The 20,002-nt window shown below is 36.8% G+C and overlaps 1 pseudogene; it reads right to left on the bottom strand.

Annotated features, from left to right (window-relative positions):
- Positions 1–13,127, bottom strand: part of LOC100617380 (H/ACA ribonucleoprotein complex subunit 2-like) — a 36,423-nt pseudogene extending 23,296 nt beyond the window's left edge.
- Positions 13,128–20,002: the final 6,875 nt, after the last annotated feature.

Genomic DNA, 20,002 nt, shown 5'->3' with positions numbered 1-20,002 from the left:
TCAATATTCATTAAGGAAATGGGCCTGTAATTTTCTTTCTTTGTTTTTTGGTCATCATGGCTTAGATATCAGCACTACATTTGTGTCATAGAAATAATTGTTCTCCCTCTACACATAGCATACCTTCAAGTCCACATAGAGTTATTCTATATAAACTATGAAAGAAATGAAGATTTCTATGTGTAGCCTTTACTAATTCATAAGTGTAATCCATTATCAGGTTGAGATTTGCAGTGTTGAAGAATTAAATAACATTAGCTGATAGTGACCAGAAACAGAAAATATCTCTCTTCAACCTCTTCTATGCCTTTCACAAGTCAAGAATAGTTTGAATTGGGAATGCAAGAATGAAGGGGAGAGAAAATCCTTTTTCTGTGAACTAAGGAAATGAATATCCCTCAAGTCAACAAGAATTCATGAAATTCCTATTATGTGCCATATATAACATATTAAGTTCTGGGAATAGAAATATAAATTAAAAGAAAGAAAATCCCTGCTTTCCAATGGAAGAAGACAACATATAAAAGGAAACTGAAAAATAGGATGGGAAGGAGAGAAGACAAGTGTATGGCATCTGAAGTTGAATCCAAAGATGATTGAAGCAATGAAAGTATGAACACAACTGGCCTGAATGCTCCCATATATAATAGGTCTGGATTTCTCTGTTACCTGATTTCCTAAAATGAAGGCATTCCTTATCTTCTGCATTCGTTACCATGTGGGTGAGAGTATCCTCTTTTGATGAGTTTAATAGGCATTACAGATTGTATCTTTAAATACTGCCAGACTGAGACAAAGGCACTTTCCTAAATACTCTTTCCTGTGTTATTGTTCCCTGTTGCATAAAGAAAATGAATTTCCCATGCAATTCATTTACAGAACTGAGTAAGGAAGAATACTATTCCCTCTCTTTTACCACAGTTCTAAGAAATCAGTTTGCATCAGAATAATGACCACGATCATATATAAAGCCATGGAAATCTTTCTTTGTCACTCATTAGACATTTTTAGAAGGAATATAATACATCTATAAACCTAAAATTACTTAAAGTGAAAGTGACCAGTTCATCAAGCTTTAAACATTTTTAAGCAACTTCTTGGTACCATATACTTTTCTACCTGCCTGGTATAGAAATACAAGCAAAAGTGTTTCTCTCCACACTGAGCTTCCACTTTAATGGGGGAGATAATACGAAAATCAATACAATTAAGGCAAATTAAATAAAAAAATAAATAGGAAGCAATTAAAATAGGGAAGGCAATGAAATTAAGTGTGTTAATTAAAGGTGTTAAGGAAAGCTTCCTATAGAAGGTCAAGTTTTAATAGATATATAAAGGAAATCAGAGCAGTGAATAGTTGAAGAGGAGAGGGATAACATTCCAGGAAAGGAAGACTATCCAAAAAATACCTAAAGATGTGATATGGTGTGTTTTGTTCATGGAATAAACAATAGGTCAGTATCACTAGATTGAAGAATAAGTGTTGGAGTAAAATGTAAAAAGACTGGAAATGTAGGAGGGGAGCAGGTTTTTCATACTGGAAATTAGAAGTCAATTTCATCCGCATGGTTTATTGATAAAAAGAAAAGAATGAAGGAGGGAATATGTTGAAAAAGGAATGAAACATATGGATTTGAAGGTCATATGCATAACATAAACTAGAGCAGATGCATAACTTTCTTCTTCACAAATGAGGAAAAGATATACTGTTTTTATTATGTTAATTAATAAAAAATATTCACAACTTCCACAGTGTGAGTTTTGTTCCCTCCTCCCTTAATTATATTAGTTAGTTAATGACAGCATCTCCAGAATCTCTCTGAATTTTTTAGTTAGGCAACAGCAGATTTATACTCAATGTTTAATCATCATCTCTCATATTTACATATGAGTACTGATTGAAAGTACATATTTTTTTTTTACCATTTTGCATTATAAAAATTCCTGTCTAGCTCTGGCATATTAGTATGCAACAAGAATATGTAAAGTTTCCTTCAACCCTAGGATAAGAAAATGTGTGGTCTGGAATTGGATCATGTGGATTTTTAAAAAATTGTAAAATACTTTAACCCTCCTGCCATGTCTGTGTGTGAATAAAAACACATAAATATTTATGTATAAAATATACATAAGCATACATATATGTTCATGCAAGTCTATGTATGATTCTATGTATGTGTTTATTCACATGCATGTACATATATGTATATTTATTGCATATGCTGCAACTATATAACTGCATATATTTATATATAATATTGTAAAAAATAAAATTAATTAGCAATAATAAAATATTATATTTTTAGAGATTTATTAATGATCATTAGAAATAAAGGAATAAAAGGGATACAAAATAAAAACTACATGCCCATGGCTAATCAACCTGTTCAAAACCTTGCTTACCACCACCATGCTCGCTGACAGGAAGCCAAAGAGAGTGAGGCCCAGAACTCCCATTTCCTAATATCCCCTGTTTACAGAAAGTACATAACAACAGGAAATCAGTGGGCTTCCTAGAAATATAGATTTTTTAGGGTAACTGATTTTCAATTATACATTCCTCCCTGAGATTCTGTGGAATATGATCTCTCCAATGGATCTTGTAAACATAACCAACTTTTCAATTAAATAATTTGGGGATAAAAGGGAAAAGAACGAAATCAATGATTGCTAGATGCATTGACAAAAACCAATTATGGGGCAGTCTCTTTTGGCATAAGAGTATACATACAAAACAAATGCATTCAACCCCACACAGTTCAAATCACCCTATCCCAAAGTTCACTCTGTATCTTCTGATGCAGTGTGTGGACTGTGCAGGCATCTTCATTGTGCCTTCTCCATACAGTTCATTTTCTGGATTCAGAGAGGTAGCATGTTTCTTATCCTAAAATTACTCTCAAAAGAATTTAAACTTTTCATTTTTTAATAGTAATAGATTCCCCACTGAACAGAATGTTGGAAAAACACAGGGATCACTTAGGGATGCATGACTGAGTTATGAGGTATATTAATCAATTAGCAAGAGAAATCAAAAACATCCAAAAATCCAAATAAAAGAGAAAAATAACTTCAGGATGAAATACAGACTGTCATAGCCTTATGTGTAAAAATTAGAAGTAAAGGAAACATAAACCTATAACAGATCCTTGAATCAGAGCCCAATTAAAGTAATACAAACAATTTTCATTTACCCAATCAGTAGCCAAGACTACAGAAAATTTGCCACACTATGAAAGACTGAAAAGGGAATAGATTTTAGCAGCAAATGGGAGCCAGAATGGAGCCAGAATAATCAATGTTCTGTACTTAATATAGACTGTGTGGTATAAGGAAGTCTTGCATTTAATACATGTTAAAAAGTCACAACCTCAAGTCTCACACATGATCCAGTACTTTTGTATGGCTTAGAAGTTCATCAATCCTACCTAGATTGGATTGGTCCTTTTGACCTTGTGCTCCTAAGCACTGTGCAGATTCTCATCAATCCATTGGGATTGGTAGGTCTCCTTGACCTTGTGCTTCTTGGCACTGTATAATGGTTCTTTTGTTCCCTTCTCCTGGAATCAGACACAATCATTAATCAAAGTCCCATCTTTTTTTAAACTATCAATGGTATCATTTTCATAATCTAAAGCTTTTTGGCTATACATTGACATTAGATCAAATATATTTTAAATTTATATTACTGCAAAATCAAAAAAGTTAAAGAAAAATTTTTTCAATACTGGTGACATGTGCTTCAAATACAAAAAAAGGAGAGAAAAAATAAAACAAATATATTGCACATGCAAGAAAAAGAATAATAAAATTTTTAAAAATCAAAAATATATTGCTTACAATCAATGACACACTTTGTGAGCTAAGAAAAAGTAGAATACAAAGATTTTTCATCCAAAAATGAGATCCATTTGCTTTTCAAATTTGGCCATGATCCACTGTGTAAGGGCAAATTATTTTCTACAAGGTAACAGGTTTTTTTTTTTTTTTAAGAACAGTAGTACAACAAGTAATGCACATTTAAGAAGTATCAAAATCCCCAAAGTTATAATAGCCCACTTAAAGACAACAAGAAAACAAACCCACTATCATTAGAATTCCCATAAGTCTACTGTGTGACATTGGAAAAAAAACACTTTAGAAGCTAATGAGTACTTGTCACAAGTTTTTCAGGTGTAGCAATTGTCCAACCTTGGCTGAGATAGTAAAAAAAAAATCTATTACTGCCATCTTTACAAAAATGTGGCAGAGGAGTCTATAAAAGATACAAACCTCTATACTGTTGATGATGGGTCTAAAAAACATCACCAAGAATCTAGATCATTCTGGTGGAAGGGCAGAGTAAGCTGAAGAGTTACAAATGGGAGATTCCTCCTCTTGGGAGCTATCCAGCGGTACTATGCCCTGGGAACAACTTCCCAACTCCTCTGGTATGAGACTATGATATGCCCCATCCATTCCCATTTTTACAAATGGTGAGATGGGGATATAATTGCACTTCACTTCAGCTACTAAAATGGACTCCTTACTTCGGGGTTACAAATAACTGAGAGGCAGGCAAGATGACCAGTCAGATGTATTAAAAAAAATCTAAAAATCATGTCTGAAGACCCTTTAACATCAATTTGAGATATTTAGCTCATTAAATTCTCCAAAAATTGTTCGTGGGCTATTACAATATTTTCAATAGTCATAGGGGAAAGGTAACAGAATATATCTAATAGTTAAAACCCAGTAGATTAAAATGATTTGTTGTAACAGAATAGTATTGAATACATTAAGATATGAATTCAAAACAAGAAAATCAAATCTTAAAGTAGAAAAATCAGCAAAATACAATAAGACACAGAGATTTTCATAAAGCAATGGAGTCTGAAGAGGCTTAAAAATTTCACCTCCAATCTCTGTAAAGTTCCTCCTCTATCTGTTTGGATTCCTTTGGTCACACAGCTGGGATCTCCCACAGTGAGGGGAAAATTCCTCACTGAGCATAGTGTGGTGGAATCCCAAACTGGATGAATTTTAGAGACTGGGCAGACCCAAATGGCAAAGGGTTGTAGGGAGATGAACTCAGGCAAAATAATCAAAAGGACCAATGTGCCCAGCAATGGTAGGATGAAAAAACATCCTAAAACTGGAAGCTGTTTGAAATAGGCAAGGTACTACTCTTTCATAGAGTGTGCCATGCTTGGAATTTTACTTCCTGTTTGGAAGAGTAACTTTCCTTCCCTTTCACCTAGAAGTAAAATCCTAGGGAGTAACTTGCTTCCTCTGCCACATGGATAGGGAGTTAGGAGGCTAATTGTTGCCTAAGAAAAAAACATGCCCTGGTTTTTACCAGCTGCTCAGAGAACAGCTCCAAGGACTCCCAGTTTGTGAGCTCTGAAGACATAGCAGCAGCTACCAGCAACTCAGCAGAATCAGCAACAGAAGTTGGGGCTAGGGCTGGGGTCAGAGTAAACAGTATCAGGAAAAGAAGCAGGCTGCTGGGAGTGAGCAGTAGCTTCAAAGAGCGGCAGCAGTGAGGAACTCTTGTTCAAGCGGATGGGTAAGATAAGCCGCTTATCCCTTCTCTGCCCAATCCCTCAAACCAAAACAGCCAGGCCATTAGGGTGGATGACCAGCAAAAAGTATGGACTACAGAAGTAAGGCAGCAGCTCCAAAGAGATTTTGGAGTTCTCTCAGAGTTTGCAAGGGTGGATGGGTGAGTGGGGAGCGGGGATGCAAAAATCTGTGGCAGGAGAAATGTGGTTTAAAAAAATTATCTAGTCTATCTTAAAAAATTGAGAATTCTTTACTCCATCTTCTGGTCACCAAAATGTAAAAATTAAAGTTAATCTCAATAATAAAAATATTATATTTTAAGAGATTTATTAATGTTCATTAGTAATAAAGGAATAAAAGGGATACAAAATAAAAACCACATGCCTGTGGCTAATCAGCCTGTTCAAAGTCTCATTTACTGCCACCAAACTCTCCAACAGGAAGCCAAAAAGAGCAAGGCTCAGAAATCCCACTTCCTAATATCCCCTGTCTAAGGGAAGTATGTAATGATAGGAAGTCAGTGGGCTCCTGGGAAATGTAGTTTTTTAGGGTAACAGATTTTCAGTTATACAATATACATATTTTATAGTTTCATAATCATTCTCTTTAGATAAATAACATAGTGTTTTTGAAAATATAATGAATTTGGTTTCAGAAGACCTGATTTAAAATTCTGGCTCCATCACTTACTAGATCTTAGACAAGTATATACCCTGTGAAGCTCAGTTTCTTCAAGTGTGAAATGGGTATAAAAATATTAGCCCAAACTACATGTAAATTCCATGTAGTGAAGATCAGGTAAGGTAACTCATATAGTAAAATAATGATACTGTATGAAGTGGAAATTTAAGGGAACATTGAAAATTTCAAGGTTTACCCTCTTTAGTCACTATTCAATAAACTGTGAAGCCATTTCAAATTAAATGCTTTACTGAGAGAGGGAGAGAGAGAAAAAGAGAGAGAGCGACAGAGAGAGACAGACAGACAGACAGACAGACAGACAGACAGAGAGACACAGAGACACAGAGAGAGACAGAGGGAGAGAGAAGAGAAGAGAAGAGAGGAGAAATGAGGAGAGGAGAAGAAAGAAGAGGAAAGGAGAAGAGAGGAAAGGGGAGGAAAGAGAAAGAATAGCCTCAAAATAAAAAGCTCAAAAAAGCAAAAATCCAAAAAGCCCCAGCTTACAGAAAAAAAAAACAACCCTCATTTATAGGAAATGAAAACCCTCTGACTAAATGACATCCTTCTGACATATTCACCCTGGTCATGTTCCAGCCTTCCTGAAGGAAGTTACCTCCAAATTAACCTTTTTTTTAGCAAATGGTAAAGGTTCAAAGCTAGGTTCTAATCTACATACAAACCCAGAACAGTTTGGTGTGCAATTTTGAGAGATTGCTTCACCCTGTTGCCTGTAGCACTCATTTAGACAAACACACACACACACTATGTATACCTATATATATATGTATACATACATATATATATAAATACATACATACAATACATAAACATGTGTGCACACATTTAAATACATCATATTCACACATATATAATATTTTACTTTCTACTTTAGTTCATATAAGGAACATTGATATAACTTCAAAAATGTGTGCAGAAAATAAAGAGGATATAGAAATAGGTCATAGTTCTAGCTCTAACAGTGGGCATAAGACACAAAAATAATTATTAGAATAAAAATGATCACATTAAGAGAAATATGAAAAATACAAACATAATAAGAATAATTTGAAAGTAATGACTTCTAAGTAAAGCAATAAAACTTCACGAAGGTAGCATTTTATTTGGGTTTGGAAGGATGGACAAAAGCTCAAAGGGCAGAAATTTTGGCATTACGACATGCATTAGAAAGGGGATAGTATCAGATATATTAAGGTGATAATTAGTAAATCATTTTAGCTAGAATACAGAGTCATGATGGTATTAAATATGGACTAAAACTGGAAAAGATAGAAATCAGAACATGAACTTCTGCATAAAGAATTTAGATTTTATTCTATTGTCAATGGGGAATCATTAATGTTTTAAAAAGCCAAGGAAGCAGAATTGTCAGGGTTGTTCATTAATGTTTTGGCCTCCCCAAATATGTATCCAAAAGCCTTGAAGGACAGGCAACTATGCTTCATCTCTTTTTATGACCATAGTTTAATATATGCTATATATATTTAGATGCCAATGAATATTAGTTAATAATGTTGATGATGAAGAAAGAGAATGTGGCCTTTTTCTGTTGTGTCAGTCTTTATCATACAGGTTATTGTTTACTTAGCTTGTGATTCTCAGTATGTTTTGTGACTTAATTGCTGACATCTGGACATAGAGAAATAGTAAATAGCTGTGATTGGAGAAAAAAAGGAGGAAAATATAAAATTAGACATTTTTCACTAAAGCATTACTCACTCCAAAGCGAAACGAGAGGAAAAATAACTTGTGAGTGGAATTTTTAGAATGCTAGAAAAGCAGATTTTTTCCAGTGCTGCTTTTAATTTTTTCTGCTCCCAATTGGTACTGAAACTGGCATAGGATGTTGCATCCCCAAATTATAGAAGTGCTTCAGGCCAAACTGTAAGCAAGGAAATTCCTTCTGTTTCGTTTTATTCTTGTTAAGGCTAAGGAAATGGTGGGCCTGGACTTCAAAGACTTAACAATAAGAAAGAACCTTGAGAAAATCATGCCCCCCTTCAATTCTCCCCTAGGTTTTGAAATTGGAGTATATATACATATTCTCCTTATATCCTGATATTGTCAGTTGTAATCTAGGACCTCTACTTGTCCCTTAAATTATGCCCAGCTAAACACTATGTCTTCTTTGAATTAAAGTAATCATTATTATAATTATATAAGGTGATGATATGTTGATGACTACTATTTCTCCTCCTTCTCTTTCTCCTCCTCCTTCTACTTTTTGTACATATGAGTTATCTTTTTAATCTCCTTGGGATACAGAATGACATTACTAGATCAACGAGTATGAACAGTTTTATAGCATTTTGAGAATGTTCTCCAGAATGGTTGCATCAGTTTACTATTCCACCAAGAGGTTCATTAATGAATCTATTTTCCTCATTTCCAACATTATTTCTGATAGATATGAGATGGTACCTGAGAGTTCATTTAATTAGCCTTTCTCTAATCAATACTGGCTTAGAGAATTTTTTTTTTCATATTACTGATAACTTTGATTTGCTTTCAGAAAAACCAGGGAGAACTTATATGAAGTGATACAAAATGAATTGAACAGAATCAGGGGAAAAATGCACACAGTAATAGCAATGATGTTTGATGATCAACTGTAAATTACTTAACTATTTTCAGCAATATAATGATCCAAAATAATTCCAAAGGATTTATGATGAAAAATCTTCTAGAGAAAGAACTTATAGTCTAAATGCACATTGAAGCATACTTTGTTTGTCTTTATTATGCTTATTTTGTTTTTTATCTGTTTTCTCTTTCAGTGGCAAATGTGGAAATGTTTTGCATATCATACATGAATAGTCTATTCACCATTGCTTGCATTCTCAGATAGGGGAAATGGGAGGAAGGGAGAAAGAAAATTTGAAATTCTACATTTTAAAAATTAATGTTGTAATTTTTGTTTAGTTGAGAAAAATAAAAATAAACATATTATAAAATATTTTTTTATCTCTGACATATTTTCTCTTTGACCTAGCATCTCTGGAATTTAGCTGAAATATTCCTAGGATTTTTCTTTTGGAGATTTATTTCAGGAAGTGATTGGTGAATTCCTTAAATTTCTATTTTATTCTCTGTCTCCAAAATATCAGGATAGTTTTCCACTACATTTCTTAAAATATGATCTCTAGGCTCCTTTTGTGATCATTGCTTTCCATTAGTGCAATAATTCTTAAAATATGTCTCCATGATCTATTTTTCCAGATCAATTATCTTTCCAATGTGATATTGCACACTTTTTTTTCATTCTTTTGACTTTGTCTTGAAGTCTAATGTAGTTATTAACTTCCTGTGGTCTCATTTTAATTTTTAAGGATTTTTCAAATCTGTGAATGTTTGTATCTTTTTTACCATTAGGCCACTCTTTAGTTTTAGGATTTTATTTTCTTTAATATTTATTTTTGTTTACCTCTTTTACTAAATCATCATTTCTCTTTTCCTAATTTTCTTACACAACATTTTTGCCAAATTTTCCCTTGACCAAAATTTCTTTCTTTACATCTTCTTGGAATTCTTGCTGACATTGTATCCAATCACCATTTTTTCTTGAGCCTTTGCTTATAATTATTTTTATATTGTTGTTGTTTTTTTCTCTGAGTTTATGTTTTATTGTTCTGTTCCAATCAAGTTCTTTTTTATTGTTGTTTCAGCCTTTTATTTAGCTATTTCTTCAGTTTTCACTTCATTTTAAAATGGAGCTCTACACTTATGTCACACAGCTTTAGGTTTTTTCTTGCTGATGTTGTGGGGTGTAGAGGTATACCCCTGGGGTTTGGGAAGGATACCTTTCACAAGAATTCAAAACTTTGAAGCTTAAAAAGCTTAAAAGCAAAGAGAGAGACTTATTAGTAATATTGAATTTCTGACCAGCAAGAGAGCATGATTGGAGGGGGGGAAGGGGGGCAGAGGAGAGTTGCACTCCGAATGCCTCAATTCTAGGGTTTTTATATTCTTTTCACCAGTGAGGGCTTGATTCAGGAACAAGGGGGTTGGAGGAAGGTTTGAGGATGAATGAATGGGATGTGTCTCCTTGTCCATCTCAATTAAATGGGCAATCAAAGAAGGCTAATCTTCTAGGTCAGGTGTTTTGGGTTGGGAGTCATGAGGGCCTAAGGAAGCAGAGGAATTTCCCTGATAATAATTTGCCTGAGTTTCTGGGGGTACAATGCCCATGCCATCTCCCCCTCTCCAAATATCTAAGGGAAAATGGGCAATGGTCTCTGTATTCTGTAACTTCTTTAGAGCTGAGAATGGTTGTAGAGCTGTCCCTGTCTATTGTCAGGAGAGAGAGGTATTGGCTGTAGTCTGTAGGCTGTAGGCTGGGACAGTTTCTGGGTTGCAATGGCATCTCAGTGACTCCAATGGGAACTTTCACCCTAGAAGCAACTAGAGAAGTGACAAGGTTACAAATCAGAGAATTATCTTCCAGCTGTCTGGACAAGCATGATTAAAAGCAGGAAAAGTCAGAAAGTGTAAGGAAAAGGAGTCATGGCTAGAACAAGAGAGATTTAAAGTAACAAGGAGAAAGGGGGTGGATAAAATGACTGGATTGGACCTCTCCCATAGAGGTATTAGCTGATTCTATCCACTCCATGTTTTCTTGTATACCAAATCTCCTGTTCTGGTTGGGTGGAGTGATTTCTCCTTAACTTCTCTTGATGATTTCAGAAGGACATGGTTAGTATATTCTCTCAGAACCTGGTGGATTGGGCCAAGTTGCTTAGAAAACCTAACAAGGCTGTGGATTTCTGTATCCAGAAGAAAATCAGAGGTTAGAAAAGGTCTCTCATACAACAGTTAAAATGGAATTATCCCCAAATTGGCTTGAGAAGCTATCCTGATTCTGGTTAGGGCAATTGGGAGAGCTTGGACCCAGTCAATCTTTGCCTCCTCACATAGTTGGTAAGGGCTCTTTTTAGGGTCTGATTCATATGTTCTATTTTCTCCAAAGATTGGGGATGCCAGGCTGAGTGTAAATGATAAATAATCCTCAATGCCTTGGAAAACAAGGCAGGACCATTATTGCTTTGGATAATTTTTGGAAGGCCAAATATGGGAATGATTTCATTAAGTAAGGCCTTTGTGACATTTTGTGATTTCTCTGAATTCCAGGGGAAAGCTCCAGGCCAACCTGCAAAGGTGTCAACAAAGACTAAAAGGATCTTATACCTTTTGCAAGGTGGCAGGTGGGTGAAATCTATCTGCCAATCCTCACCTGGTGATTCCCCCCTCCTTTGGATGGGCTTAAGGAAAGGAAGGGGTTTAAGAGCTCCAGTGCTATTAGTTTGGGCACAGAGAGCACAGGATCTTCAGACCTCCAGGATGGTTTTAGATATGCCTTTGCCTGTGAAAAGTGACTTTATAAAAATAGTTAATTCTTCTCTGCCCATGTAACCCCATAAGCAATTTCCACATTAAGTAATTTGGGAGGAGCAGTTGTCCAGAGGGAGAACGCTACCACTCGGTGTCTTCAAGGGTAAATCCTTGAAGTTCTGCCTGTTCAGTTTCCTCCTTAGTATATGAGGGAAAAATGTCCATTGGTTCTGTGGGGTGTAGTGGAATTAGTGTCAGAGCAGTCAAGGAAGTGGATTTTGAAGGCAGAGACCTTGTAACCCCATTCTCCTAGGAAGGTTAGAGTGGAAATTGTGTCTAAGGTACAAGCAACCTCAGATGGAGTAGATATCAAAATGTCATCAACATATTGTAAGATGGAGCTGCTCATGAGTTCTAGGGTTCTGAGATCTTTGTTGAGGACAGTTCCAAAGTAGTGAGGGCTGTCTCTTAGGCCTTGTGGAAGTACACACTATGTGATTCTGTGGGGTGAGGTGTCTGAGGAGAAAACCCATTCAAACACAAAAAGGAATCTGCATTTTGGGTGCCAAGGCATGCAAAAGAAAGCATCTTTAAGTCAGTGACAGAAAACCACGGAAAATGCCCTGGAATCTGAGTTAGAATTGTATAGGGTTTAGGGACAATGGGGTGAACAGAAATTATTGCTTTGTTAATGTGTCTAAGGTCTTGGGCCATACACCCAAGTCCCACTTGGCTTTTTCACTGAGAGGAGGGGAGAACCATAAGGTGAGGAACAATTCCCCAAGAGACCATGGGCTAGGAATTTATCAATGAGAGTTTATAATCCTTTTCTGGCCTCTGGGAAAATAGGATATTGCTTCCTGTGAAGATAAGGAGAATCAGGATTGAGGTTTATCATTATGGGATTCATATAAATGGCTTGTTCAGGTATGCCTTGATCCCAGACAATGAGAGATATTTTCTCCCAGATTTCTGATGAGATTATTGGAAGCTTTTTCAGGATAGTGGCTAGGGAAGTTAGAGTTGAGATAAGGGAGAATTAGGAACCTAGCTTTTTCATATCACTGCCCAGTAAGGGACATGGTGAAGAAGGCAACATATTTTGGAATAATTTGTCCTCATGGGCATAAACTAGGGGTGCTGTTTCCCTACATCTATGTAGCATACCCTTAACTCCAATTACCTGGTGCTATGAAGGGATTGTAGGACCATCATGTATGGTAAGGACAGAGTAAGTTGCCCCTGTATCTATGAGAAACTCAATCATCTTACCTTCTACCTTGAACCCTACTCTGGGTTCAGCCATAGTGATGGAAATTAGGAGCACACAGGCCCCAAGGCACCCCTCTTCCAAGTCTTCAGCAGACTGGAGGATAGGGGGATGGCTCTTGGGTTGCTGGGGTCTCTGCGTGTAGGGGCACTGGAGTTTCAAGTGTCCTTGTTGTCCACAGACTAGGCATGGGAGTCGAGTTGCAATCTTCCCTTTGAAGCACAACCCTTCGACCAATGCTCATTCTGTCTGCAGGTGTAGCAAGAGCCCCTTGGCCTCTGCCCATGGGTCAGGGAGGCGAGGGCTGCTGTGAGCAGTTTCTCAGGTATTTGTCCTTCCATTTTCACCTGGTCCCTGTTGTGAAAAACCTTAAAGGCAGCATCTAATAATTGGCTTATTGGAGTTTGGGGTCCCAGATCCAGCTTTTGCAGTTTTTGCCTGATGTCTGGAGTTGAGTATTCTATAAAATGGAGGCGTAAGATAATTTCCTCCCTCATCACTTTCTGGGTGAACATTCATATAGTGTTTCATAGGCTCTACTAATCAGGACAAGAAGGGAGCTGGATTCTCCTCTTTTCCTCCAGTAACCTCTTTAAGCTTGTTATAATTTGTTTCCTAATTCCTCTCTGCATGGCCTCAAGGAGACAGTAAATCATGTGATCTCTAAGCTGTCTATGTCTTTCATTCATATAGTCCCATCTGGGATCTTGCCCTGGGACAGTGGTAGCACCAGGGACTCCTGCCCATGTGCTGCCAAGGGTCCTCTCATCTCCTATTTATATAGTCAAATCCCAGATACTCTTTTTCTCATCTGGGGTGCAACAGGTGGAGATAATAATGTGCAAATCTATCCAGGACAGGTCAAACTGAAGGGTAAGGGATTGAAAACTTTCAATGAATTTGGAGTGATTCTCTGAGTAGTGGCCTAATTTCTCCTTGATTTGGGCTAAATCTGTCATAGAAAAAGGGACATGTACCTGAACCAGCCCATCTGGCAAGGGCACCTCTCTCATAGGGAGGATGTGAGCCCTGTCACTGTAACTCAGTCTGCTCTGGGTGTGAAGCAGGCTTGGTTGGGGGATGGGTGAAGTAATATTATCAGGCAGTGGCCGGTAAAAAAGGATATTATGGTTGGGAGTGGTTTGGGAGACAGGAATGGTCTCAGGCTCAGAGCCTAGAGAGTAAGGTGTGGGTTTTGGAGCAGAGGGCTGAGAAGGGGAAACAGTTGAACCTCAAGGAGGGAATCCTGAAGTAAATGTTAGTTCTGAGGAGGTTGGGGGAGATGGAGACTGTGGTTGAACCCCAGCTGGTGGGAGAGCTGTTATCTCCCTTCCCCTCTGGAAGTCAAATTTCCAGTAAGTACCTCTTGAGGGCTTCTCCCAGTAGGGGTCAACAAGGGTGCAGTAAGGTACATATGGCAAGCCCTCCTAAGCTCAGGATTCAGACTGAGTTTAATAAATGCTGAAATATAGGGTTGTGCTGTCTTTTTCCCTTTCCTCATACAAAACAAGTCCAATTGTGGGATGGTATTATAATTTAAGGTGCCATGGATAGGCCATGCTTCTTGCTTATTAAGGGTGTAACGTGGCCATTTAACATTACAAAAAGAAATTGTTTTCTCTTATTTCAAGTTGTATAAATCCAATTTTCCCCAATTTTCAAGTATACACCACAAAGGGAAATCTCAGGGTATGCTCTGTTTCTGTCCATTTTGATGTAGAATGGCCAATTCCACACCGAGTCAACAACTGTGCATGCATAGAGGTTGCCTGACCTATAGCACTCACGTCAGCGAGGCAAGAGTCTCCCCTTCACAGAACTTCTTCTGGTATGAAGAAGGGTAGCAGATAGATCCCAGATCCAGTGGCCAGACTAGATTGACTTCTGGGGCTGATGGGAGAGAGAGCATGAAAGAGGTCTCACAAAGATGTCACCCAAAATATGGGGGTTTCAGGAGTCCAAGAAAGGCTCCTTCCTACCTGAGAAGAAGAGATTTAGATTCTCTAAATCTCTGCAAGTTTTTGGTGCTTCTAAGGTGGAATAATCTTGAGAGTGGTGTGATCACTGTTCTTCTGGTCTTTACTGAGAAAATACTCCATACTCCCTTGTAGTCAGAAGTACTAGTGCTCCTCTCAAAACCAGCAACTGTGACCCAGGAGTTAAGGCCAATAGAGATGCTAATTAGCAACTGCTCTTAGGTCTAGGAAAGGTTCCAATATAATTTTTTTCTTGCCAGTTATCCTACTTTCTTACTGCCTTCAGGTTGAGAGATCCTAAAATTGCTTCTGCTGCTGCTACTACTCTTAGGACCACCTTAAAAGGTCCATCTCTGGTCCTCTTATAGCTCTCTGGGCCTAAGTGACCCTAGTGTCAAAAAATTCTCCTACAGTCATTCTGGCTGGAAAAATGTCTCTTTATGACCCTTTGTTCACTCTGACACTCCAAAATTTGATTTCAAGAACTATTTTAAAGTTTGGGAGGGGAATTTTTAAAGAGTTTAACTGAGTCCCAGTCACTGGGGTATCATCTTGGCTATGCTCTTTTGATGCCTCTTTCAAGAGGATGTTGTTTGGTACCAGTGCCTTCTATTAACAAAGGTAGCAGGTAGGTCAAATGTAAGTTAAACCACTGTTGTTTTCATTTTAATATTGCAAATAAATGAAGGACATGAATTTTTCAGGAATCAACAAAAAAGTTTATTTTGCACAAGAAGAAAAGGGACCTTAAATGATCATTAAAAATATAAAATAAAATACATAGCATAGATAGACTCTTCCAAACAAAATATGCCTGGTCACAAATCAAGACAGTGTGTGGAAATTTGGAGGACCTTAGGAGTCTACTGATTTGGTAGGAAGCTAATTAGATGGAGAAAAAATCATTGGAATATAGCAATTACACTTTCACACAGAATGAAGAATCGATGGAATATATTAGATGGGAACCAGTGAAGGGGAGAATCAACAACAAATTTCAGCTATATACAAAGTACAGATATTATCTTTCCTGCCAGTAAGAGAAGAATACTGAAATTGTACTGTAGGCCAAGTGGTGACAACCATGAAATTCAAGCCTTCAATTGTTATGCTATTTTATCTTATTTTGGTTAGTGCTAAACTATCATTTCTTATTAATAAAATTTGGAAGTGTTGCCTCCCCTTTCTTATCTATCTATCTCCCTTGATCACTGGCACTTAAGCTTGAGAATGCAAGAAGAGAAAGGGGAGGGGAGAAAGATAGCTGTAGTTTTCACCCAACAATTCACACTATTTAATTGCCCTTATAAACTATTTGAAGAGCATCACAATATTATTTTGGCACTGGTGCTGGGTGTGTTGATAGTGAGATATAGCCCTTGGGTGTGTTTGTTATGGGGCATTTGGCAGTTATTTCATTAGGGAAAAAGAATGAAAAATGAGAGAATGTAATTTTTATTGGGACAAGACTGGGGAGGATATGAAAAACCAGTGGATAATGGGAAGTTTGTTGCAGGGTATGGAGGAGTTGAGAGGAGAAAGGGAATATTGCTCAGTGAAGCAGAGGAGAGAGATGCCCCCTGCCAAGAGGAAGCAGCAGAGGTCTGATTAGGATTGTTTGTCGTTGAATGACTGAACTGATGTTCAGCTCCTTCTATGCCCAGAAAAGATAGTCCACTTATCTGACTTCAAATTCAAATAATATAAACTTTAATAACCAGTTGGGATTGAAGTTTTTCCTCAGCTTCAGAGCTGAGGCCAGGCCCCAGAGGCTGGCGGAGGGTTTTTCCCACTTCTGTCTACTCAATATCTGTCTTCGCTTTGTCTAATTCAGAATTTAGCAGTAAACAGAAAGCCAACAAGAACAGTTCTGAATTTCAGAAGTGATTGGGCCTGAATCTTTGGGCCGAACTAAGAAGAGGCATGCTACTCCAGACTGGGCTGAACCAGCTCCTCCCTCCTCCCACACCAGGAAGGAAGTGCTAGTCACAAGACCCAATTGCCACTCCCAGCAGGAAGTGCTAGTGACAAGACCCAAATGCCACTCCCAGTTGCTCCTTCCCCCACCAACTGTCAGTTTTGTTTCCTTTCTACAATCATCCCCTTTTTTGTTGTGACCTTCCCAAGGTCATTTATTTATATTATAGTTACCAATTTATGAAATCTACTCTAAGGAATTTTTTTCAGGAAAGTTTGGGTAAGGGCAGTTTTAGGTTTTACAATAAATTCAGTACAATAAATGTTGAACAAAACTATTACAAGAAATTTGATTCTTAGTGCTAATACTACTTACTCTAAGTTAACTAAAATTAATACATTATTTATATATTATACAACAATACACATTGTTCCACATCATGATGTCAGTCAAATAGAAATACCTATTGATTTTTCTATTTGCCTAAGACCTTATGGAACTAAATATATACATATTTACATTTTGCATAAATACAATCTCAGACACTTGTTTATATAAACAAGGTCTCTCAATATGACAGTTTGTGGTTTTGTGTTTTGTGTCTAATAGTGTTGTGTTGAATTAATACTTATCAAGTTTCTTCAGATTTCCACTTCTCATGTTGTCTGATGGATCTCTTCTTTCTTCAATGTTATGTAGTGATACATTATATTTCCCTAATATGTGAAATTAGTTTTTTTTAATTATTTCCACATACTCATTCTTATATATAAGTCTCATTTTTGATCTGTCCTCTTCTTATATAAACAAATTTACAAAGGTCAAAGTCTTAGCTGTCCATTTCAGCTTTTTTTTTCTTTGTTTCCTCTCTAGCACCTTTTCTTGATGCTTTTCCTCTGGGCTGCTTTTCCTCTGGGATGCTTTTCCTCTGGGTTGCTTTTCCTCTGGACTAGAAAGTTATCTCGAACATTATGTGTCACAATTATTTCTTTGTGTTGTACTTTTTATGTTAATCAGTTTTTGTTTTCATTTCTCATCACTATCTGTTGTCTAATTATCTTCTATGTCTGTTAAAGTGATGTTGAACTTTTTCTGGTTTCAAGAGGGAACAATGGAACCATGAGTCCTTCCCTGCAATTTTTAAAGCTGTTGGGGTAGTAAGCAATACTTCATGTGGTCCAGTCCATTTTATGTCTGTAGACAATTTTCTATTAAATTTTTTTAAGTATACTATGTCTCCTGGTTTGATGTTGTGCAAATTGTAATCCAGAGGTACTGTTTGTTGTATCAAGCCCATTTCATGCAACTCTTTTATTCTTGTTTGTAAAGCTTGTATATATTTTAATTGACAGTCTCCACCTATCATTGCAATGTAAGCTGGTTTACAAGCCCTTCCTTGCCAAATTGTGTGTCCATATAGCATCTCAAATGGAGATATGTGCAAATCTCCACTGGGTCATGTTCTAAGATGGAACAGAACTAATGACAGAATGTCTGTCCATTTTTGGTGTGTTTCTGCGCAAAATTTTCCTATCAATGTTTTAATGTCTTTATTTAATCTCTCCCCTTGCCCTGAACTTTGGGGATGATACAGTGTGTGGAATGTTGCTTGTATTCCTAGATTTTTATAAGCTTCATTTAATATTGGTTGAGTAAAGTGACTTCCATGGTCTGAGTCCAATTTTGAGGGAATCCCAAATATAGGCATTATTTTTTTTAATAGAATTTTGACCACAAATGCTGTGTTGTTCTTTTTGGCAGGGAAAACTTCTGGCCATCTAGTCAGTCTATCTATGATGACAAGGCAATACTTAAACCCTTTGGCATATTGCTATAATCTATCTGTATTCATTCAAATGGAGTATATGCTAAGTGATGACTTCCTAACCCTTTAGTCTTATAAACTCCCTGATTGAACTACATACACATTTTACATTTTTGACAAACTCTTATGGCATATGAAGATATGCCTGGTGCAGTCCAAAATCGTCTATCTGAATCTATCATAGCTTGGGTTCCACAGTGTCCTTGTGCATGTATTGCATTGCACACATGATAAAATAAATTTTTAGGCAGAATTGGCTTGCCTAGTTGAGAAAACTATATTCCTCTTATTTGTTTTGCTCCTAAGTTCTTTATCCATGATTGAATTTCCTGTTCATTATAGGCATTAATTAAATTGTCCTATTCAACTATTGAGAAATTCAATACATGTAAAGGTCCTTCTCTAGCTCCAAATTTTGCTGTAATGTCAGCTCTATGGTTTCCTAAGGACACATGATCATTAGTCCCTGTGTGTGATCTACAGTGGATTATTGCCACTTCCTTGGGAAGTTGTACAGCTTCAAGAAGTTGCATTATTACTTTATCATATGTGATTTCTTTGCCTGCACTTGTCAAAAATCCTCTATGTTTCCAAATCTCTGCTGTGGCATGAATTACTGAAAATGTGTACTGGGAATCTGTGTAAATATTGACCTGTTTATCTTTACCAATTTGCAAAGCATTTAATAAAGCAACTAACTCTGCCCCTTGAGCGCTCACATGCTTTGGTAAGGACACATACCATAATGTCTCTGTTTGTGTTACTACTGCCGCTCCAGTATACCTTTCTCCATTAACTATCATGCTCGAACCATCAGTATACATTTCAATGTTGGACTGTTCCAGGGGAGTGTCTTTTAAATCATTCCCCCACCAACTGTCAGTCTTGTTTCCTTTCCACAAGAAAAATAATGTGTACATAAAATACTAGGGAGTGACAATGAGTAGGAAGGATATGAGTTCAGATCCTTAAATGAAACTCTATGTTTAATACATAGGATGTAGGTTTGAGAGCCAGGCAAATATAATTTACTCAAAATAATGTAGGCTCAGGGTCACCTACTACTTCCTATGGAGTCATACTAGCATTTTGAGCATATACATTGACACATATAAACATGTTAACATTAACATTCTGAACTTCTAGTAATCTCTATATGAGAAAAGATATGTTTTCAGAGAAGACAATATCTCTATAGTATGGGTGTGAAACTATGTATTTCTGGTTCTGTATCAGTAACTTCAGGAAACAAAAATGTATGATCCTACCTGAAATGCTTTTAAAATGTAGAAGAAAATTAATAGAAGTAAGGGGAAGGAATGTTATCATTTCTCAAATACCTGTTTGCATTGATTTATTTCCATAATTTAGTCAGTAGGGAAAATTGAGAGGATGGAGCTTTAGGTAAATAATTAAGATATTTTAATAATCACAATTTGTTT

This window comes from Monodelphis domestica, chromosome 1 (genome assembly GCF_027887165.1).
Source record: "Monodelphis domestica isolate mMonDom1 chromosome 1, mMonDom1.pri, whole genome shotgun sequence".
In the NCBI taxonomy this organism is placed as follows: domain Eukaryota; kingdom Metazoa; phylum Chordata; class Mammalia; order Didelphimorphia; family Didelphidae; genus Monodelphis; species Monodelphis domestica.
This window is presented reverse-complemented; position numbering and strand designations above follow the sequence as displayed.